The 24,573-nt window shown below is 39.5% G+C and overlaps 2 long non-coding RNA genes across 2 annotated transcripts; one reads left to right on the forward strand and one right to left on the reverse strand.

The window, feature by feature from the left end:
* Positions 1 to 208: 208 nt before the first annotated feature.
* LOC102075714 (uncharacterized) lies at positions 209 to 2,133 on the forward strand. Its single transcript, XR_268398.4, has 3 exons — positions 209 to 424; positions 528 to 623; positions 2,068 to 2,133. It is a non-coding gene; the product is annotated as an uncharacterized LOC102075714 (long non-coding RNA).
* Positions 2,134 to 22,954: 20,821 nt separating this feature from the next.
* LOC102075628 (uncharacterized) lies at positions 22,955 to 24,515 on the reverse strand. The gene is made up of 4 exons (XR_003217680.1): positions 24,394 to 24,515; positions 24,172 to 24,315; positions 23,823 to 23,933; positions 22,955 to 23,713 (listed from the first exon to the last, which is right to left on the reverse strand). It is a non-coding gene; the product is annotated as an uncharacterized LOC102075628 (long non-coding RNA).
* Between the last annotated feature and the right edge of the window lie 58 nt (positions 24,516 to 24,573).

Below are 24,573 nucleotides of genomic sequence, written 5' to 3' on the forward strand. Positions count from 1 at the left end.
CAGCTGAGACACACCCTCACAGACACACAGCCCCTCCCCTCACTAACAGCTGGATCACTGTCACAGGTGACACACTCACCTGTCTGTGTTTCTGCAGCTTTCAACATCACAATGTGATGACAACTTAATGACTGTGTTTGCTTTATTTTAGACAAACACACCACCACCACACCTCCACCTACATCCACACCTCCACCTACATCCACTCTTCCACCTACATCGAGCAGCTCACCTCCACCTACATCCACTCCTCCACCTACATCGAGCAGCTCACCTCCACCTACATCCACACCTGCTGGTTCTACCTCCATCACTCTTCCTCCTGTTCTCTTTGTGCTGTTGCCTGTTGGGTCAGTCTATGTTGTGGTTCTACTGGTGTTACTGATTCTGCTGGTGAGACGATGTGTTCACAGGAAACTTGAAGGTTTGTACATATTCGTTTTTATTCATTGTGGTATTTTGTTTCCATTCTGTGGTCATAATTTAGATTCTTAAATCATAAAAGTGTTTACTTTAACTCACTTCAGCAGATGGAGAAGATGACATCACCAGTAGCATCACATACATTGTTGTGAAAGCATCAAATCATCAACAACCTCCAGTCAAAGAAACCAGAGAGAGAGGTTTGTGTGTTCACCCAGGTGTCATCCACATACCTGAACCAATGACTTGGTGGTGTTTCAGCGTACGATAGCAAACCCCTCTTTTCCACGTCTTCCATATGCAAGTTACCCACAATGGGTGAAACTGGGGAGCCCACGGCACACCCATGTTCCTGCCTGTAGAACTGACCCTTGTATGTGAAACAGGTGGAATTAAGACACAGTTTCAAAAGCAAACACACCTGGTCCAACAGCCTTGTCTTGTTCTAACTGCTTCAGACAGTCTGTCACCCTCGTCCTGTGACCACTTCCTGGGTCTCTTTCAGTCTTCAAATCTAAAGTTTTTACAGCTTATAGATTTTAAGTTCTGCTCCAATCATTTGGGTAAACATAATAAATACACAGGTCAAAGGTCAGAGTCACAGGAAGTAGGAAACAGTTCAGTTTCTTCCATTTGAAATGTTTCAGCTTCTTTGCTTGATCAGTTCACATTTCTCTCTGTGAACGACTTCAGTGCTTCGTCCATGACCTCCTGAAGGTAAAGGGCTCAAAGAGCCAATCAGCAGCTCTGAAACAGGAAATATGACTCGTGTTGAAGTTCACAACAGTTTCAGCTGCTTATCACAGTAAAGACGCAGTAAATTGTAGTCATTGATTATTTGATTGATTTGATTTGATTCATTAGCATTCAAATATCTCAGTGAATACAGAATAAAGATTACCACAAAGCAAGAAACCATGAGACAAGGCTAATCAAAAGGTATTGGCTGAAGCATTTGCTTATTACGCCAAGCCTTTTAACACTCATCAGTCTCCATGGTGGAGGCAGAGTGACAGTATTGTAGATGCTGCATTTTGAAGCCTTAGTGTTCATATTTTTGTTCACAGCCATGTAGACAGAGAGGCAGAGAGAGACAGTGTCACTGAGCTACATATATCAGAGCTCAGACGAGGCCCACACATGTGTGTTATCTGGTGTTGGTACACACACAGTTAAGATATGGAACGTGTGAACATGAGACATATGAAGAGACTGAACAGATAAAATGTCCTTTACATCCATCAGTGACTTTTTATTCTTTTAAACTTGATCTGCATGTAAAACACAGCAGCTTCTTTTTGACTCGAGTTGGTCTGACACTGATGGAGCTTCTTGCTGCAGTGTGTTCTGATTTGGCTGATAACAGTGGTCATGCATGTTTGCTCTGTGGTAAACGTGCATCAGTGTGCAGCTCTGTGGTCGCCCTTCTTCCTTTTCTCAGAAACATCCTGAATTCTTTGTGCTCAGTCTGTTTCACAGCAGAGGTGTTAAGATTAAAAAACTGTGAAAAGCTGTTGCAGTTTATGAAAAGACAAAATTGAATGTTTTTAAAAAGCATAAAAAAACAGAATGAAATGTCTCAATGACTGTAGTGTAATAATATCACAGCACTGTTGTAGTAATTTTACTGTGTTTATTGCACAGAGACTGATTCAGCTGTGATCTACTCAGCAGTGAGAACTGAAGACGTCAGTTATGGACAAGCAACCATCAGAACAAGGAGGCCCAGGTACAGCTGTTCTTTATCTGTGACTGTGGACAGAGACAAGCTCGCTGCTCACCCTGTTTACAGACATCATGCTAAGCTAAGATAATCTGCCATGACAGTAGGAGAAAAAATGACAAACTGAGACTGAGCAGAGGCTTAAAGCTTTACTTTATCTTGAAAGAGGAGCAACAGTGTACACAGAATCTGTGAAGAGCAAAGGACAGCCTTTGCTCTTTATACATTTACCCCCCCCCCCCACACACACACACACCTCCATTACGCAACGTAAGGCATTTGGTTTTGGTTGGTTAAACCAGAGATGGTTAAACACAGTGTTGGAGAATGTGCTTGCGACAGGTGTTTGCTATGTTTAGCTTGCTCATCATGTATGCTACAGCATGACAGACTTACTGAAAATCAACTATTGCATAATTCTTCTAGCATTTTTCCATCAACCAAGGAGATCATTGTGGACTTCCGAAGGAAGGGTCACAGCAACCATCTGCCTCTTTTTATTGGCGATAGGGAGGTGGAGAGGGTGAGCAGTTTTAAATTCTTGGGGGTAACGGTGACCGAGGACCTGTCCTGGGGTAACCATACTACCTTAGCTGCACGGAAGGCCCAACAGCGCCTCTACTACCTGAGGAGACTGCGGAGTGCACACATTCCCAGACCTCTGATGCTGAACTTTTATAATTGTGCCATTAGCAGCGTTCTGATGTATGGATTGCTAGTGTGGTTCCCCTGCTGCACCAAGGCCGATCAGCAAGCACTACAGCGGGTGGTGAAAGAAGCTGGCAGAATTATTGGAACAACTCTGCCAGAGATTAGTAATATCTTCCGCACTCGCTGTTTGAGGAGGGTGCACAGTATCCTGCGGGACCAATATCATCCTGCGCGCCACCTTTTCCATCTGCTGCCCTTAGGGAGAAGGTACAGGTCCATACAGGCCAGAACATCCAGATTGGCCAACAGCCTGTATCCACAGGCTGTGAGGCTTCTGAACTCTTTGTCCCCTCTCTCTCACGGACAATAACCATATCCAACTTCTAAATATTACTTGTCATGTTGTATGTTGTTGCTAAGGACTGTTTTATTGCACTGGAGTCATATTTACACTTATTATTATTTTATTCACGGGTGTATGGAAGCTCCAAACGCAATTTCATTGTTTTTCTGAGAATGACAATAAATATTTGAATTGATTGAATTGAATTGAATTGATTGAAATACTTAAACTCAGGGCTCAGACTTGTGAAAGATATTAAACTTCTCATCCTTATATCAGGGGAAAAAAAAGTTTCTTTTACAGTTGACCTGCTCCTTTAAAGAGATATGCAACAGAAGGTCAGGTATAGCGTGGTCTTCCTACTTATCTGGACACAATGCTTAAAGTCAGCAGATTTTATTCAACTGAATTCTTTCATCTCACTTTTCCCAATTCAAGTGCACAATCTTAGATAGTTAATAAGCAGAGAAAGTTGTAAATCAGTTTCAACAGATGCACTTTAGAGACAACAGTAGGAAAACCCTTAAAACAGGAATGGTTTTACAGCTGGAGGCTACTGACATGTTTCCTTTCTTGTGTTTTCTGACTTTTATTTTTCACTAGTTTTGCATTTGGCTTTCTGATTCTGACACTACAGTTGGCAGGTCCACCTCTGTCACCCTGCTTGAGAGCAGGTTCACTCTGAGCACAGGTCTAATGAGACGTGGAGAACTTTATGCTGCCTTTAGAATAATTCAGTTTGACTAGTTTAGTGGTGGGTCAGTGATGGTAACTGACCCATAACCATGGAGGTAAGCACAGACCTCTCCAGGCTTGGCAACAACAGTGCCATTAGGATTCAGAATGAAATCCTCGACCTGTTATCAGACACTACTCTGGTGCAGTGGATCCTGGGTTCCTCCTGATGCACGACAATGCCAGGCCTCATGTGGCAACACTAAATCTAAGAGAATGAAGGAATCGACACCACTGACCGGCCCACATTGCTCAGCTGACCTAAATCCAACAGACCACCTCTGGATATTATATTTATAGAATCATTTATAGAAAACCCAGTCGATTTTCTAATTAAAGCACCAGTGCAGGCAAAACTCTGAACTCTGAATCACACCTGATGAGATTTCAACATACAGTTACAGTGTGAGCAGCGTGGAAGCTCTGTGATTTGTATCTGAGCTGGTTCCCAGTAAAGTCTGAACTGGGACTGTGTGTGATGCAGAGAGGTGGAGATTGGAGGTCTTGATTGAACTACAAAGCTTGTAATCATGTTTCCTGTTGTTTGAACTGTGTGTGTTTGTGTTCAGACTTTAAACCAGAGCCAGACTCTTCACTGAAGTAGTCCACCAGTCCAACCACTGACGTCCAGCTGCTGGTCTCTAACTGGTCCCCCCAGCACCTCAGACCAGAGGACATCCACATGTTACAGATTTATGATGACTCTGATGACCCAGAACTACTTACTGGAAGTCAGTTCATTGACTTGATGTTTGTTGGCTTTTGTTCCCACAGCAGTTTCTCTGCAGGATTAATAAACTTTTAGTCTCAGATGTTTTCCTCATGTGGTTCTGTGGGTTTCACAAAGACGTCTGATGGAGAATTTGACTTGTTCTGGTTTGGTTGTGGCGAACAGTCAGACACGTGCCTTCATAGCAGAAACAAACATTAAACCACAACCACAGACTATAAACAGCACGACCATCATTGTGTGTGTGTGTGTGTGTGTAAGACAGAGAGATGCCACAGAATAATGGGAACCTCCAGAGGGTGAGTACTAAGGAATCATCATGGAAGGACAGGTTCCTGCACGGTTTGTAACACCAGCAGATACAAGAAGTGGCTGACATCAAGCCATCCTACCAGTTGCCGGACAAAGCTGGACTGAAAGACAGCACAGAGGCGCTAATCATGGCAGCACAGGAACAATTAATCGTCACATCCTTTAGAATCAAAGACACGTCTCCATCCTTCATCTGTCTGTCCTGAAGATCCAACCCGGTGTTCTGGGAATCCATACTACCTCACAAACCATCCTACCTGTTGTTTCTGCGCATGCGCACAACACAAAACCCAAATTTACTTGGTTTTTTTAACCCACTGTCAATATTTGTTATGGTTAGGGGTAGGTTCAGTCAGAAGTCACTGTTAAATTATAATACGGGTAGGACGATTTGCCAAAGTACGACGGTTTCTCAGAACACCGCTTCTTAAAAGATGGATGCTGCCCTTCCAGATCAAAGTGCTCATCCCAGTAAACAAGAACATGTTCATCTCCCAGGTCAGCTCCGCTCCACTCTGAAATGATGATGTTGAGCAGCGAGGTTTAAGGTCAAAGTACAACTGTTCACTTCTACAGCAGCTTCATAGCGTTGTGTCCTGTAATGTTGTTACATAATTGCGAGAGTGGCGTCATAAAAAAGTGGAGAAAAATGCTGTCGAGAAAAATAGAGTGAAGATAGTTTAGTTGGCGAACCTGCTACATCCACTGTACCTTTATGTGCTGCATTCATTAAAGAGGCACTTGTTTATTACTGACCACCATTACACATAGTGAGAACACACATGCACTAAATGTGTGTGTGTGTAACAAGCACAAGCAGCCTCTCATTATAAGACACTGTGAGTCTCTGCATGCTGCCTTTATGGAGCTACAGCTGTTTGTATACACTGAACAAAAAGCTTTGTAGCTGTATACTGACTCCTGACACTACAACACATCACACTGACACACACGTTACACTTCTTTGTCTCTGTCACAGCTGGATTATAGATGTTAAGTGTCCACACAGCCTCGTGTCTCACATAAAATCCTGTTCACATTTACAGAAAATCGTTACATCTTTGTGTGCAAAGACACCAACAAACATCGAAGTTGAGCAGAGTGATGCAGTTAAAGCAGACATTTCTGTGTTGTTCTTACGGCTGATCCGACACAAACCCGACTTATTAGCCAGAGGACCTGTTTTATATACGCGCGGAATAGTTTTCTATATGAGATCGCTGCAAAGATTGCAGCCTTACCTAATGTCCACACTACTGTTACTCATTTTATATTAAGATTTAAAAATCTAGTTGGTATTGGTATGGCGAGTAGCCTTCAGTAACAGTAATAAATTACACAGCAGTAGTACATTCATGTAGTTGTAAACAGCATAATAATATATTAAGTAATCCAAAGTATTCAGAATACATTCCTCTCATTGAGTAACGTAACGGAATACGTTACAAAATACATTTAGGGGCATGTATTCTGAAATCTGTAGTGGAATACATTTTAAAAGTAACCTTCCCAACACTGTCCATTTCTATAAAACAACATTAAAGTTTTTCTTTTGTGAAATATGACACCAAATGTACAACAGGATCAAGCACAGAGATAAGACACTGCCAAGAAAGAAAGCATAAAAATAAAAATATTTCATCAACATTAGTAATCAGGATGTGTGTGTGTGTTCAACATGCAAGGATGTCCTGTTTAGCTGTATGAATATGCAAAATGTGGATGTGTGAGGGTCTTTTGAGTCCAGAAAAATTAAGAGAGGAGATATGAAACTGTCATGGTCTATAGCAGGAAGTCCAGGGTTCCCAAAAGTCCAAGGGGGAAGCTCTCTCGCACTCGTTCTCGTCTCCACATCCATACTCACACACGTCCATACAGCAGGAAGGTCACAGGTCCGGGGAGGGAAACTATCATACAGGAGAGGGAAATTACTCAAAGTCACCAAAAATACACAAGCAAAGGTTTCACAGGAGCTGAGAGAATCACTAACGTGTCTTGCATAATCATCCAGCAATGAGAAGGTCTGCGACCCGGCCTTAAGAAGTGGACAGGTAATGACAACTAATCGCGAACAGGTGTGTGGCCAAGAGCGCTCCGCCCAGGTAGAGCGGTGAAGGAGAGAGAGAGAGAACACAAAACACATGTAGCCAGCCTACCAGCTGGGTAGACACGGGGGCCAGGACAGAAACAGTATTAACATGATTCCTTCTTCCTTTGTCTCTATTGCACTCCACACGCCACACGCTGCTCTATGGACAACCCCCAATCCTTAATCCACAATCCTCAATCCTTAATCTCAGGAATTCTGCTCATGCCCATACAAGCTGCTACACTGGTCACTTTAAATCACTTCAAGGTCATTTTAAGCATCTTACTTTACATTTTTAAATTTTAATTTGTTATTGAGCCCTTTACCCCTACTCCTAAAGTGTATATTTGTTTTCCTACTCTTCTTATATTTATTGTTTGGGGTTTTTTTTGCTCTGATGTAACAGGAGCCTCTTCGTCTCATCTCCCTGTACTGTGTATATCAGAGATGACAATAAAGTTTACTTTGACTTGACTGCCACCATGTGGCGCAGGAATACTGTATATTAAACAAGTGTTTAAGGTGGAGTGATCATTGCCAGTTTTCTTGGTGATAGGCTCAGCTTAAACAGTTTTCTCTGTGTTTTATGAGCTGTTTTATACTGTTTATACTTGTAAGTTTGCATTATTTGTCATTTAGAAGTCAGAGATGGGGTACAGCTGAGCCTTTTCCCCACTTTTCTATCTGTAGTTTTGTTCTTATTATATTATTTAAATGAACTTATAAAGTTTAGAGGTTATGTTTCTGGCAGGTGTGGTTTTCATTATTTCAGCTAATCTAGAGGAAGGCAGTGGACTGTTATTATGTTGATCTTTGATCTAATTATAGACTTTAATTATTGTTGCTGGAGGAACTGTTCTTCCCCAAACTCACACTGTCCTCCTGGACTACAGGACATGACTTCATTAGTCTAGAAAAAATGATCTTGATCTGTTCCCACTGAACCCACAGGCTTATTGTACATTTTGAATTCTGGGTTATGCAAAACTGGTCATCATCATCATTTTCTTTACATGGAGATTTTTTTCCTTTGCTTTCCACCACTGACACACTGTCAGAGTTTTGCAATAGGAATGGTTTTATTTCCAAAGAAAAGAATGTCCACATTCTCACTGCTAACACAAATTCAAAGCACTTGTTAAAATGAAGAAAAAGGATTGAAGCACAAATACAAACTGGGACTTTGTATTATGGGGCTATGTGCTGATCAGAGGTGGCCCATACTAAGGTTTCAGCAGTTGTAATGAATAAGGTTTATTGACATTAGTAACATATTAGGAGAAGATAAACACAGAAAGAAAGATACCACTGTTGATCACAGTTGGATTTACTCTATTGTGTGTTTTGTCTGGGGGGTTTTCGTGAATGAACTGAATGAATTATGGAGGTGAAGAGGAAGCTCTCTGTTCAAAAAGAACAATGACAGTTTTTACAGGATGTGTTTGTTCTAAACATTTCATTTTGCTGTTTCATTGTGAAATAATTTAACTTTCATAGTTAGCAGCAGTAAATAGACTCGTGAGCTCAGCAGAGTGAGCTCAGGTTTTCAAATTAAAATATTCATATAAAAATTAGCACAAAAAAATAGAGACTTGCTCTCAGTCCAGGATGTCCTTTGTTGTCTTCATCCTTCTCTTGTCCTCCTGTCTGACCTGCAGGTGAGAAACAGGTGTGAGGTGTCAGCTGTCAGGTAGGTGATGAGTGAAGAACAGAACAGAATCCATTTCCTCTTCAAACTGCTGTCAGACATTATCTACTGCACTCTGATCACATCACTCAGACCAGCTGCTTTCTACAAAGTCTCATTGATGGGTCTGTCTAGCAGACCAGTCCAGATACTAAACCAGATAGAGAGTAGGTGTCCGCCACTCTCCTGCTTCAGTTTCCGGGCCCGCTGGTCTCTGCACCTGTATCAGCATATCAATGATGGGGAGTCCCACTGGGGGACTCTCACTGGGTTTAAATCTGGCACTCTCCACCATTTGATTCTCAGAACTGAAGAAGCTTCTCGGATGAGAGGTGAAATGTCTTCAAGCAACTCAAAGAAGTCCAGACGCTTTTCTTTCCAAGCTCCTTAAACCACAGTAACAAAAATAATGATGCAAGCTTTTCAGATGATGTTTTATTTTATTTGTTAACAGCAATGAAAGATAATGGATACTACTATGCTGGCCAGATCATGGCAATGTCAATTGCCATGATCTGGCCTTAACCTGCCACAAGAAGGAGCCATAACCTGCCACAGTGTGTGTGGCAGGTTATGGCTCTGTTGGTCAATGCCCAAGAAACTCCAAGTTTCAGTTTTCAGAATGTAATGATTGGACTTGTTTTCCAGCTTAATAACTTAATACCTCAGCCTCCTGATGGGTTATTAGGTTTCATAGGGTTGACGTACTAATTAAACACTGAAGCTACTAGTTTTGTATGTTCTACTAAATAGTAGAGTCAAATAATTCATTTTTTAATTTCCTCATATTGTTTTTAGATCGTACAGGCCGAGAATGATCTACAGCTGCAAGATGCAGTTGCACAGGCAGCCAGCTTGATCAGTCTTGCTGGTCACAATGTTTGCATAACACTTCAAAACAAACAAGAAACTGCTTTGGATCTGGCTCACTGGTATGTCCTTCAACGGACCCGTGCACCTTTTGAAAGGTATGTCTAAACACGTAATGGTAAAAAATTAAGCCTTTCAAACTAAAATCCCTGCGTATCATATTTCAACTCAGTTGTTCCAAGCTGGATTATAGTACAGTTCATAACAAAATAGATATCGTTCATTCATGAAATTAAAATTCACATAAAACGTTGTAGATTAAAATTGAGTAGCATTTGGGTTGACTGTAGACTGACAGAAAGGTTATGCCAATGGAACAAGAGACCAGATGTATTTGAAAGCAATTTGTCACTTTTACTCCAATTCATGACAGGTCCCTGTGTATCATATTTCAGCTCAGTTGTTCCATGTAGAGGCATTCTTTATCTGTATCTAAGACAGTCTGGCCCTGTCAGGGAAAACAATGTTCTTCATCCCTGCTACAGCAGTCCACAGGAAAGTCAAGTTCAGAAATGTCTCTTAATAAAACCTCAAAACCTCTTGTTATGATACAGGTTCCAAATCCCATCAAATACAAATATAATAATAATAATAATACTAATAATAATAATGATAATAATAATAATAATAATAGTATAAAATACACTTTAATTTTGTTTTATTTTGGCTAGGTTCAGAGATGGCTTGAGGTCTCTAGGTGTCCTAGATGCTCTACAGACATACCCTCTTCAGATGAAGTGCCTTTTCGAGAAAGCTGGAATGGCTCTGAGGGCAACTGATATGGAGAATCTATTCCAGATCATTCACTCTGAACGAGGGAGTAATGCATTTCAAGACGAGTGCCGGACCGTGGTTTTCTAGCAAGACTATCTTCAGGAGGCAGAATGTGAGTTCACTATTTGGCACAGTGTTTGACCATGAATTCTCACTTTTGTGCAGCAGCATCATGAAATTACAGACACAGACGCCATAACAAAAAAGATAGATAGATGCAAGTGCTGGATTTACAAAGAACATTGTATCCAAATGTGATTTCAGTTTGACTTCAGTGTATTAACAGGATAAATAAATAACAAGCTAAATAGGAGGATAACTAAATAAATTATTACCAATCCTGTATACTGAGTACAAATAATAGGCTATTTCTGCATCCACGTACGCTTAATATGTTGTGGTCTCCACTAACTTCCTTTTTTGACATTGCGGTTTCACTGTATAGCCTAAATTAGCTTCATGTGTGTCTTTCAAAGTACAGCTTAATTTTAAAAATATACGTTTCACTTTTGCTTTAATCCTTTGGTAATTTAATGTATCTGTACAACAACAGTCTTAGTCAGAATCTCATTACCATTTTGTATTTTTCTCTTATAGTTGAAAGTGATGTCTCTTTGGAAGATATTCTTGTTTTCTGCACTGGATGTGACCGCATACCAGCCCTGGGTTTTTCTCCAAAGCCAAGCCTTGAGTTTGTCACCAACTCCAGTGGCCAATACTTGTGAAAATATCCTTCGTATACCAGTTCATGCAATGTACACTACTTTCAAATCAGATATGGATTTTTCAATACGGAATTCACCAGGATTTGGAAGAGCATGATGTGTTTTCTGAAAGGATTGTTGACATGATGAGGATTTGTTTTTGTTTTTCTATTTTGCATATGCATTTTTTAAAATTTTTTTTTTGCCTCTCGCCCCACGGTAGCTGAATAGGCGCCAACCCCACAGCAACCCAGTTAAAGATAAGAAGAGAATGGATGGAATAATTTTGTTTCAGTTTATACATATGAGGCATTTTTGTTTTTTGATTGTAGTTAATTTGTTTTCCTGCTTATATGGCATGTTTTGTCTCTGATATGACAAATAGTAACATTAGATTATTTAGCACCCCTGCAGTAAGCAAAACAATATCCCACAATCTCGTTGTTATATAGAATTCTCAAATGCTTCCTGTGTTCAACCATTCCACACAATTTGAATTTTCAAATGAGATGAGTTAAGCTTTATTTCATTGTCTCATTTGAACATTTATGCTTTACACAGAACTTTGTATTAATATCATTTAACTTTTAACTTAACTCACAGGTTTAAAAAAAATGTTTTTATTAGGTTTTGAAAAGTATTACAGTAACCCTACATACTGAAAGGTGGAAAGACAGTATCTCCAACACTGCCAGCAAAGTTGTCTATAAATGTGACAGACATTGGTTTGGTCAAACCTGGTTATGTTACAGGTTGAAATATGAACATTATATCGCACTACATGACATTACAATCTTATCAACTTATTATATGTTATCAAAGTATATAAACATATAAACAATAATAATAATGATAATAAGCATAACCTGGTTTGCAGGGAGTTTTTTTAAGGATTTTGTTTGCATATTTTACTATACTACTTGATAACACAGGCTCATTGTAGATTGTTTGGGTTTTTTTCTCTTTCCTTTTTTTTGTTAAGACCAGCCCTATTACTGCAGAATATTATTTCCTTCCTCTGGGTACTGGAAATACACAAAGTGTTCTGTGTTCTTACTTTTTATGTACTTTGTGTCTTTAAAAAAGTAAAAAAGAGTTTAAAACATATTGTATTTAATGAATGTATCATAATTCTTGTTTATTAACAGATAAATTAGTACATAATACAATCATATGTAACATTTACTGTAACATTTTGTACTGTGACAAGTATGGTTTGTCATGAAAGAAAAGTGTAGTCTAAAAGCTTTATTTGTCTACTTTTATGATTTAAATGGCACAAGTGAATATGAAGATAAAACCAGTCTTTTTACCTTACCTTACTTTTACCTAAAATAATAGCCTTGGACCTTTTTCAGTATCATGATATTTCACAGTTTTTAATGTCTGGCACTCAAATACATTTTATAATTAACACAAATTTACTAATAACTTAACTGAAGCATGCGGCATGCTGTCAAAAAAACTTCTATCCCATGATTTCCATCGTCACTCAAGGGGTCGATCTGCCTCAAGTCAGCCGTCAACTGCTGGTGATGGTAAGAACGATGTCTGAAGTGCACTTGACTGAGCGGTCTGTGATGCTGAGGAAGTTGCAACATTCCAACAGTCCACAGCTGCAGCGGGGAGTTATTTTCCATTGTCCTTAAGCTGTGATGGTTCCACTGATTTACAAATTCATCCACAGATCTGTTAATTCTTGGAAGACATACATGGTGAAGAGCCCTGATATGAAATGGGTCAGTGCTATCTAAAATCCCAACATTTTCCATAAAGAGGAAAAGGTCTTTAAAGTATGCTGACACAACTCTGTTTAGTTCACCCCACAATCTTTCAATTCTTTGATTATGCACAATTCGTCCAACCATAAAGCTTCTTCTGTTTGGCCCTCGATGTTCAATCATAAACCGTGCAATATCAATATTCTCACTGCCAGCATCACCCCTGACACGTTGTGGGAGGCCAAAGAGATCAACGGCACTCTGGAAAAGTTGCATAGCAGTTGATGCTCTGTTATCTGTGCAGCATCTCATGTAGGTAATGCAGCGACTATAGCCGTCAACTCCTCCATGAAACACAAACCCCCAAGGATTTAACTTGTGGTTTGTGTCAATATGCCTGGAATAAGAAGAAATATACTATTATTATGACACTAGATGTACTTTACAATAAAGGTCTATGACTTTGACATTGTACTTCTGTCATGTAACCTATTTCTGGAGATAAACAATATTTTAAACCCAGACATTATACAACATTGTTCATTAAAACACAAACAAAATATTATATTACTGCAATGCAGGAAGTAATAATTAACTTTAATCAAATTTAAAAAGTGAAAAAAGGCATACCACACTTGATTTGGGACAGTGACATTGTAGACCCTCCGCTGAATTGCTCTCCGTCCTCTCAAAGCTCTTCCCACTGGATCAACTATTCTTAAACGTTCTCGCACTCGCCACCACTGAACTCTGATTCCTCTTCCTCTCAAACTGCCACTAATGTAGGATTCTCCTAAGCCAGGGGTATGTGTAAGAATCTCAGTAATGAGATGATCAAGATCCACATTTGAAATATTATTAAAAGTTCCATAGTCCACAAAGCCTAGTTGTATCCTGTGGTTGTACAGTGTTCGAACATTTACTGACAACATTTGAGATATGGCCATCCAACTAAACCCCAAGTCTCGCATGTCAGTCAGCTGAGTAGCTGGTATGTTGTACCTAAAAGAGTTAGAAACAAAATAACAAATATTTTAACGTCTTTCTTATTTCTTGCATTCATTATCTAGTTTGCCATCTCTTGACTCTTTCAAATGCCATACACATTATGAATAAATTTCTTCCATTTTTATCACTTACCTTGGCCTTCCTCTTTGACATATAGAATGGTATAATGAGCCCATAACATGTGCTTCAGCTTCTGCTCGAAGTGTTAGCTCAGTTGACATCTCCATCAGTGATTGATAAATTCCCTCAAGAAGCGTGCATAATCTTCTCCCAGAAACGTTTTGTTGAACATCATTCATGAGAACTAGAAATGTTGCAATAATGAAAACGTGTTCTTCAAGGTGACGTAGTATAAATTCCAAATTATTTCTACCATTTGCAGTTTGAACAGCTGTCGCAAAACAGTTGAAATAGCTCAGCTGATGCCATTTTGTAAAGGCAGAGAATTCAGAAAAACCTAATCTCTAAACATGACGTTCATAGATTCTATATATTCAAGTTTCATTCAATATATACACATATATATGTGCACTCTGGAATATATATATATATATAAACACCCAGCACGCCCCTGCGGGCGGTTTATCCTTCAAGCTCGGGTCCTCTACCAGAGGCCTGGGAGCTTGAGGGTCCTGCGCAGTATCTTAGCTGTTCCCAGGACTGCGCTCTTCTGGACAGAGATCTCCGATGTTGTTCCCGGGATCTGCTGGAGCCACTCGCCTAGCTTGGGAGTCACCGCACCTAGTGCTCCGATTACCACGGGGACCACCGTTACCTTCACCCTCCACATCCTCTCGAGCTCTTCTCTGAGCCCTTGGTATTTCTCCAGCTTCTCGTGTTCCTTCTTCCTGATATTGCTGTCATTCGGAACCGCTACATCGATCACTACAGCCGTCTTCTTCTGTTTGTCTACCACCACTATGTCCGGTTGGTTAGCCACCACCATTTTGTCCGTCTGCATCTGGAAGTCCCACAGGATCTTAGCTCGGTCATTCTCCATCACCCTTGGGGGCATCTCCCATTTTGACCTCGGGACTTCCAGGTTATACTCGGCACAGATGTTCCTGTACACTATGCCGGCCACTTGGTTATGGCGTTCCATGTATGCCTTGCCTGCTAGCATATATATATATATATAGAAGAGACAGGGAATTTCACAATATGGGAAGTTACAGCACAATTTCTCTAAATGTGTACTTCTTTTCGGTAAGGGTGCTTTACAGCATCCACATTAGCTCAGATAATAAAATACAATCATGACACAGACAGGAAGTGACTTTAACATTCAAGGTTCTGTTCCCAGCCTTCCTTAGATGATGTGAACCATGTCATGGACCTTCTTTGTTGTATTATGCATCCACCTTTTTGCAAATCACTTGTACTTTTTTTTGAACAAATGTAGGGAGAAACAGATCTTTTTTTAGCTTGTGTGATGAATTTAGTTGTTAAACTAGATGTTAGGGTTGTCAAAGGTTAACACGTCTCATGTTACCATCTTGTATTTCGAAAAACCCAACTTCAATGTTTGCCCTACAGAGTCTCACATGGAAACACCAATGAGTCTAGACATTCACAAATTTCATCAGGGCATCTTTAACGTTGTTGAGGTTTAAATTTATAATCCTAAATGCTTATATGCTGATTATATTGCTTTATAAGAAAGGCCCAACTCTGAGTACACTTTGTGCCAAAGTGACAGGAAACAACATGCTTTTGCAAAAGCGTGGTAACTGCATACTTTTGCAGATCATAGGACCAGAAAGTGAAACCAACTAGGCTGTTTGATCGAAACTTAAAGTGTGATGTGACGTAGAGAGCGAGTATATAAGTAACTAGGCTTCCGTTTGTGTTTCAGACCTGGGGTTGTGTGTGTTGTGTTCAGGTCTCCATATCCGGATGTGTAAAATTAAAGATCATTGTTTGAGTTTGACCACTTTGAGCCCTGTGTCGTTTTTGGCAGTAAAGAATCGAAAGAACTGGGATTTAATACTTGGTGCCAGTGACCAGGATTCTTGTGTGGCTGAGGGGACTAATTTGGACCTTAAGGTACGATCTGATATGAGGTGGACAACAGACCGGTCTAAAAGAGTAAAGGTAAGCGCACAACCCTGTTGAAAATTGTGCACAGTGGTTGAATTCTAAATTAGTTGTTCACCAAATTGATGATTGTTACCGTTAAATTGGCTCAGTAGTGGAAGGGTGACATGTCCATGATAATTTTGGGAAACTAGAAATAAATAAAAGGAAAGTTTGGGGATAGTTGAGAAAATGTATTGTGATTAATGGTGGAAGAAAAGAGATATTAGGTTAGGATATTTGGTTAAAGGATGTATCTCTGTATTGATAAGTGGCCGATAATTCGGCTGTGGAATCCAAGCTTTTGTTGTTTTTATGTTATAAAATAAAACTTCAACATTTGATATTTTTAAATTAAAGCACAGTGACATCAGGAGATGCACACGCCTACAGTACAGCCAGGGCTAATCTAAAGAAGGGCATCAAAAAAGCCAAACACCATTACAAAAAGAAGGTAGAAGAACACTTCTCCAACTCCAACCCCCAACGCATGTGGCAAGGACTCCAGAACATCACAGACTACAGGACCACCAAACCCTCCCCCACATCCTCTGATGCCTCCTTCCTCAACGAGCTCAACAACTTTTATGCTCGTTTTGAGCGAGGGAACCCCACAACCACAACCAAAACAGACATGACGCCAGACCACCAACCTCTGACTCTCTCCCCCACCGATGTAGGAGCGGTGCTGAGCAGGATCAGTGTCCACAAGGCTGCAGGTCCTGATGGCATCCCCGGGCGTGTTCTCAGAGCGTGTTCTGGGGAGCTTGCAGGAGTGCTCACAGACATATTCAACCTGTCCTTGGCCCACGCTGTGGTACCGGCCTGCTTCAAATCCACCTCCATCGTCCTGATACCCAAAAAGTCCAACCCATCTAGCCTCAATGACTACCGCCCAGTAGCACTCACCCCCATCATCACTAAGTGCTTAGAGCAGCTGGTCTTAGCACACTTCAAATCCTGTCTCCCCCCCACCCTGGACCCCCACCAATTCGCATACCGCCAGAACAGGAGCACAGAAGCAGTCTCCATCGCACTGCACTCTGTCCTCTCACACCTGGACAACAACAACACCTACGCCAGAATGTTGTTTATAGACTTCAGTTCAGCATTCAATACAATCCACCCCTCACAACTCATCAGGAAACTGACAGACCTGGGCATCAGTTCTCTCATCTGCAAATGGTTACTGGACTTCCTGACCAATCGCCCTCAACATGTCCGACTGGATAACCGCTGCTCATCAACAATCACAATGAACACCGGGGTACCACAAGGCTGTGTGATGAGCCCTTTCCTCTACTCCCTCTTCACCCACGACTGCAGACCTGCTGATGGTTTCAACACCATCATTAAGTTTGCAGATGACACCACGGTGATTGGCCTCATCAGTGACAACGATGAGACCGCCTACAGGGAGGAGGTGGATCGTCTGGCTGAGTGGTGCGACACAAACAACCTGCTGCTTAACACCGAGAAGACCAAGGAGCTCATCGTGGACTACAGGAGGAATGCTGACCCACATCCACCCATCCACATTAAGGGGACGGCTGTGGAGTGTGTGAGCAGCTTCAAGTTCCTGGGAGTCCACATCTCCGAGGATCTCATCTGGACGACCAACTGCTCCAAGCTGGTCAAGAAGGCTCACCAGCGCCTCTTCTTCTTGAGGACTCTGAGGAAGAACCACCTGTCCTCAGACATCCTGGTGAACTTCTATCGCTGCACCATCGAGAGCATCCTGACCAACTGAATAACAGTCTGGTACGGGAACTGCTCTGCCTCGGACCGGAAGGCGTTGCAGAGGGTCATGAAAACTGCCCAACGCATCGCTGGAGCACCACTTCCTGCCATAAAGGACATCTACAGGAAGCGGTGTCTGAAAGGGGCTGGGAAAATCATCAAAGACCCCAGTCACCCATCACATGGACTCTTCACCCTCCTGCCCTCTGGGAGGCGCTACAGGAGCCTCCGGACTAAGACCACCAGGTACCGGAACAGCTTCTTCCCCACAGCTGTCAGACTCCTGAACTCTGCCTCCTGACATCTGACCCACGTTAAACTCATGGACTGAACATACACACACCCACAACCACCTACACACACACACAAACAATGGACAACTGTACCCTCATACACACAATAATAACATAGACTGAACCACCACTCACAACCACTAGCACTTTATATAGCCTCTGTAGAAATTATCCACATATCTCACTTATCTTAACTGCACTACTGTATAGTTCTGTGTAAATAATCATTCTGTACATACAATAATTTTTAATCCTACAACTGTTTATAACTTGCATAGTTCACATTTCTGTATAACTGTATATCTCAGATTTCTGTATAGTTTTTTATTTCATATTCTGTATAGTTTTCATATTTATATCCTGTTCATAGCCTGTACATAGCTTGTACTCACTACAGCCTGTACATATTTATAGCATATTCATAACATACTTCATACCGTGTACATTATAACATACCATAATAGACCCATTTCTGTAATATACTTACATATCTATATTATTGCTAATATATATTGTAATATATCTATATCATGGCTAAAGCACTTCTGGATGGATGCAAACTGCATTTCGTTGCCCTGTACCTGTGACATGTGCAATGACAATAAAGTTGAATTCTATTCTATTCTATATTTTTCTTTAATAATGTTGCTGCAGCAGTTTCAAATACTAAGTATTAGGATGTTATGGTCAAACCACGTAAATTTTCCAAATATGTGTAGAGTAAAATGACCTTTCTCTGATGATGCAAATGCCGTGACCAATAATCAATCAAGATTTGCAACACATTTTTATGGATGAAGTGATTTTCAGTAGTACAAACATCATCTAACTTTTCTTTGCATTCCAGTATAATTGCAGGAAAATGCAGGCTTTATTAAAACTGTGACAATTTAACTTTCAAAAACAGACTTGACATGTTTCCATGAAGACTGCTTCATATATCAACAGCTCTGAAAATCCATTAAAAAAACAGTAATGTAGAACATAATTGCTCTGTTCTCACTCTCTGTGTCTCTAAAAAACCCAGCAAACTGTTAATCACTTCAACAAAATGGGCATAGTTAATGGCTCTTTATCAGCTGCAACACCATGTAGCACCTGGATCCCCAACCTGCAGGCCCTAGGTGTCTGACCTCCAAGCCTTGTTGCCATATGTCCCTCTGAGGTCCTTGTGCAGTAGCAGTACCTGTACTAGTAGTACAAGAAGTAGTGGCAGTAAGAGTACTAGTATTGTGCAACAACCAGGCTTCAAGAGCAGTCACTCTTCTGGCTTACTAATGGTGAAAACATGTCATATGCAGCTGCCACAATCTTAACTGTAAATCAGAAATTTTGATAAGTAAATTGGAAAAGCAGTTTAAAATTCTGGTTTGGCATAGAGTCAGACTTTAGTAATCCTACACTGGGGAAATTCACATGTTACAGCAGCACAAGGGTCAGCAAGAAAAAGTGAAACAGAGATATATTAGAAAAATACACAAATAAATAAGTAGTGCAAAAATTTTAAACAAGGAAAAAACCTATGCAAGAGTAATTACTACTGCAAACTGCTAACTGGTTGTTAGAGACAGTAAATTCACTCAGAGAATATTAGCATGTCAGTATAAAGATGACTGTATCTCCACTTTCAAAACCTTAGATGTCCAATCCATGACCCCAACATGGGGTCATTACACACAGGCTAGAAGTGCAAGTCACTCTTTACTGACACATTGTAAATACGTTTAATGCTGGATTGTGGAAGTTTTTGTACAATGGTTTATCCACAGGCATAATCTCCACTTCTGGATAAAGATCACTCTATCTTCATGCTTCTTAACAAATTAAGCATGTAATGTCTTTATTAAGTTGTTATTTATTAATGCATACATAATAATGTGCTCAGTGACATTAAGGTCCCCTTTCAAGAGTTTGTGTGCTACAAAGTTTTTTTTTCTTTGTTTTAGTTTTTTGGTTTTGCCATCTTCTATTCACAAACCAGTGTTTAAAATGTTAATAATCTTAGGACCAACCCTCCAGCTTGTGATGAATCGATTCAAAAGTGAACCATGTGGTGGCCTTAATACTTTATACAGGCTAAATATTTCCAGAATACTGTTTCTCAATGTAAAACTGTAAATAATCTTTACACAGGATACAACATTTTGTAAACAGCCACCTCAGAACCTGTTGAGTCTCTCCTGTACTGTTAGATGGATGTAAGTCCAGATCTTCATAAGCCGTTCCTCATTACTCCTACTTAAGTAACCAAACAAATAAATTTACTCTTGCAAATTATAAACATTCCAATTGTTCCTTCCAAAAGTAACAAAAACAAAAAACAACAAATGACTCAGCAATGATAAGCAGAGCTACACTGGTGTCCAGTTTGTTTTTATCCTTCATTAGTTGTTAGTGTCAGCAGTAGCATTTGATAAGTATGTCTAAAATATAAATATAAAATCTCTATAAAAGGATTGACTCCTTAAACCTATTCAGCAGTAATATTTAATATGCTTATTTAATAATGTTCTACAAAGAGGTCGATGTGTTTGGGATCTTATTAGATCGCTCAGAAAAGCTGTCACAGCAAAACGTTTTTTTCTTTAATGTTAAGCCACTGAGTCCATCTAAAACATGCTTGTGCATACATCAGGACCGACCTGATACACAGAGTTCTGCTGGAGGATGTTGCTTAGTGGCAAAACATTAGTCTGATTGAGCTTTTTGGTTGTTCAGAACTCACTCAGCCTTTGGAGTTAGTTTTTAGGACATCCTGATAATAATGAATTACATTAGTCCAGCCTAGAAGCAATAATAATATTACTTAAAGATAATAATAACAATAATATTTCAGGTGAATACCTCATGAAGTTCATCAAGAGAATGCAAAGCAGTAATCAAAGCAAAGGGTGATTTTGAAAAATATAACATAAACATAACAAACATATTCGAGTTATTTGATTCTTTTTTGTTTACTACAAAATTACTTATGTGTTAATTTACAGTTTTGGTGCCTTCAGTGACAATCTACAAAATAAAGAAGAACCATTAAATGAAAAGGTGTGTCCAAACTGTTTGTGTGTATTATGTAGAAACGTACCTCTCCACTAGTTTCACATAAGCATGACCTCACAAAATAATTTTTTAATCTAACACACCTAACATTATTTTGTCACTCCAAAACGTACATATCTAAAACACAACAAAATCATCCTGATTCCTGACAGGATTGTGGCATAATATCAGACAGAATCTGACACCTCAGCTCTATAGAGTGGGCAGTCACATTTAAGCAGTTCATTTCAAGTTGCAGATTCAAGCTGCTCTTCATTTCTTTGGCAACCAGATGCCACCAAAGAGGATTGTGTTTAAAAGGTTTGTTTTGCCATCACGCAAAAAAACCCCAACCTCATAACTAGAACTCACTTAAATACAAAGCAAAGCTGGGCTGGAGCCAAAAATTTTGAATTTGAATATTTGAATTCCTAGAAAAACCAAAAAAACCAACAAAAAAAAGGAGCAGCAGTTATTACTAACTTTTAAGTTAAGTCATCTTGCTTTTGAGGATTTTTCTGTCTGTGTGCATCTCTTTAATGCTTCTTTGAGAGCCTGTGGAAACTAGAGGCTGGAGCATAGTTGCCATCAACCAAGCTAGGTCAACCATAAAACTTTGCATATTTTGAATGTGGTTTGGTTAACTTGAATGGCTGAGTGCCTTGTGGATAAGTCACTAAGCAAATTTAATCCATCCATCTTCCTCTGCTCATCCAGGGACTGTCACTAACCAAATTTTTAAGCAGGAGAAAAAAAATCACTTGTAAGGACATGAAATGCTTTATTGACAAAAACAAGACACGCTGCCCCTGTAATCTTTTATTTACAATATTGTATTTGGTTAAAATGTTCTGATGGTTCAAATATTTTATTTTCTTTAGTTGTTGCAAAATAATGTGTGCGCCAGTCTCCAATGAGACATTTACAAGTGTGCAACAATATACTATGTCTACATATTTGCAGGTAAAGAGATAAAAAACAGTAAATAGTTTGACCTTGGTCTAAAGATAAGTCCACACGGTTGCAGGGAATGTGCGAAAGTTGGCTGTTAATTCCCATTATGTGTGGTTAGTGCATATTACTGGTAGTGATGTAGATTAGCCATGATGCTACCGATTAGCAGCTAGAGCTAATTTGCCAGTTCGTGTGGAAACCTCGTGGTGCTGTGGTGGATCTCTACCTGTACTGGGCTGTAATCACAGTGAATTCAGACCTGGGAATCACATCTTCTGTTTATGTTTATTTCATTTATGCTACTGTAAGAAGTATCGGTGTTTTGAGTTTGAAACAAGCCAGGCCACTCACCATAATGCAGTGCGCCTAAGAAAAGCTGTGTGAGACTGTGTACAAGTGTATAAAAATGTACTATGTTTTTATATATTCTAGAAGATACAGATACAGACTCACAAAGCTATGCTGCTTGATTCTTTTTAATCAAAGTGTGTAACATATGACAAGGATTGCATTTTAAAGAATTCTTCATGTGGACATTATCCATGTTTTATTTGTGTAACACAAAGTCACTCATAATGTGATCTCTGTGTTAAATATAGTTGTGTAGTTTGCATCTGCAAACTACACAACAAACTAAGGCTTCATGGGGTCCATACTGCAGTGCTTTCTAGGTCTCGATACTTAAATACATACTAATTGGAAATCTCCACAATTAAAGAAGAATAACAACCGTGTTGCATTATTCTTTTAATCCTGATCTTGCTGAGGGACTGTGTTAAAACTTCTTTAAAGAACTGAATTGTTGTCTTATTAATTGCGTTCATTTGATTGATATTTCAGTTTCATTAAAATTTCTCTCTTGGCTCTTGGCAGAGGTGGAAACATCTTTTTTCCCTCTCCCTTCCGTATTTTCCCTGCTTGGCTTGTACTGTACGTATAATTATGTACACATGTTGTCAGTATTGTGCAACTGGAACCAGATGATGTTTGAAGATTTGTAATTATCTTGCTGATCTTTTTCCAGAATTGAATGATTGTACAACATATATCTTTAGATTCTTAAAAGAACAAGACTTGGGTGCACAGGTACAAATTTATTTGAGATTTTCTCTAATCCACAAGGCACAAAAAATTCTTCAGGCTTAAATATCTACATAGACTCACTTAAATCTTTTAAGAAGTGATGCTAAAGCTTCTACAGAGCCAAGATCAGCTAAAACAGTTGCATGTAAGTACAGGTTATTCTGATGTGTCACCAAGACTGAAGCTGTCACATTCAAATGAACATTGACTGCCTCATCACATCATCTACATCACTACATCTACATCATCAATGTGTGTGTCATTCATAGAAGCTGCTGGGAGAGTTCAAGTAACATAATAATGAGTATACACACTTACTACTTACGTACTTTTTTTTCATTTTAACCTTCGAGTATCAGTTCAAAATGTTTCAGAAATGTTAAAGAAAACAGAAATGTATAAAGAACTTAAAAATAAATCAAAGGAGCAAATTTTAAAATATTTGAGGAAGGATAAAAAGTAAAGACTGTTATTTGTGAAACTTTATATTTTCATCAAACTCTTGGTAAATAAGTGGTTTAAAGAAAAACTGGGCTGTGCTTTTTCCCCCATCAGCTAAGAGAAAAAGACCAAAGAGATCAGCGGGGTCACAAAAAGCAGGAGGTGGGCCGTTGTACTGCTGGCACTGTTGCAGAGGTCACCCTGGCAGCAGCTGATTTCTCCTCCAATGACTGCTGAGAGCTGTGCAGTTTGTGGTTTTGAACAAATCATCTTGGAGGCACAGCCCTTTACTTTAGTAGTTGCTCCTCCTCCTGCGTTCACTGAGAAATCAAAAATTATTCTGCTACAAGTTTGAAAAAAGAATCACTGAATGTTCCTCTAAGCAGAAAAGAACAAACATGCAGAAACGTAATGCTGTAGGCCCATTACCTGCTGCTGAGATGCAGTAGTCCTCAGTTCCATTGCAGGTTAGAGTTTTGGTGCAGTCCTTTTCATCACATTGGAAGCACTTTTTCCCATTTGGAGAGGAGATGCTCCAATCTATAAAGCACAAACATATATGTCATATTTCTTTCATTGATTATTTTATCAACTGCCAAAAAACATCAGATATGCAAATACTGGATTCTTTCTCACTCATCAAGTGAACTTGGTGAGTGAAAAGATAAACAGTCTTAAACCTCATTTTGTAACTTTTTTTACATAATTAATAAAATTTATTTATTTATCACAACAGGAAATACCATTCCACAATACCAAGAATCATGGTGTAAATTACCAGGGACATCCTGAGAGTTGCAAAGATCAGAGGTGCAACACATGATGTTAATTACAGCTTGGGAAAATCCAAGGTTGACTGAGCCATTGAAGCACTGATCAGGTGGAAAACAAGTTCTCCATATACGTTTATATTCCAAACCACCTGAAACCAAAGAGGAACCACTGTAAACTCAGTAAGGTAAAAAAAGAATAGAAGAAGAACTATAAAATAAAATTTTACCCATTTTTGAATTCATTCTGGCTGAACCACACTGAGTATAGGACGAAGGACAATCTATTTTTGTCTCAATGCAGCCTCCAGATGGTCCAGGTATGCAATTATAGCATTTCAATGGGCAGGCTGATAAACCACAAAATATGTTTTTTAAAAAGAGAGTTAAATCAAGTTTTCTTGCATTAA

The sequence above is a fragment of the Oreochromis niloticus genome, unplaced genomic scaffold (assembly GCF_001858045.2).
Source record: "Oreochromis niloticus isolate F11D_XX unplaced genomic scaffold, O_niloticus_UMD_NMBU tig00002136_pilon, whole genome shotgun sequence".
Classification (NCBI taxonomy): Eukaryota; Metazoa; Chordata; class Actinopteri; order Cichliformes; family Cichlidae; genus Oreochromis; species Oreochromis niloticus.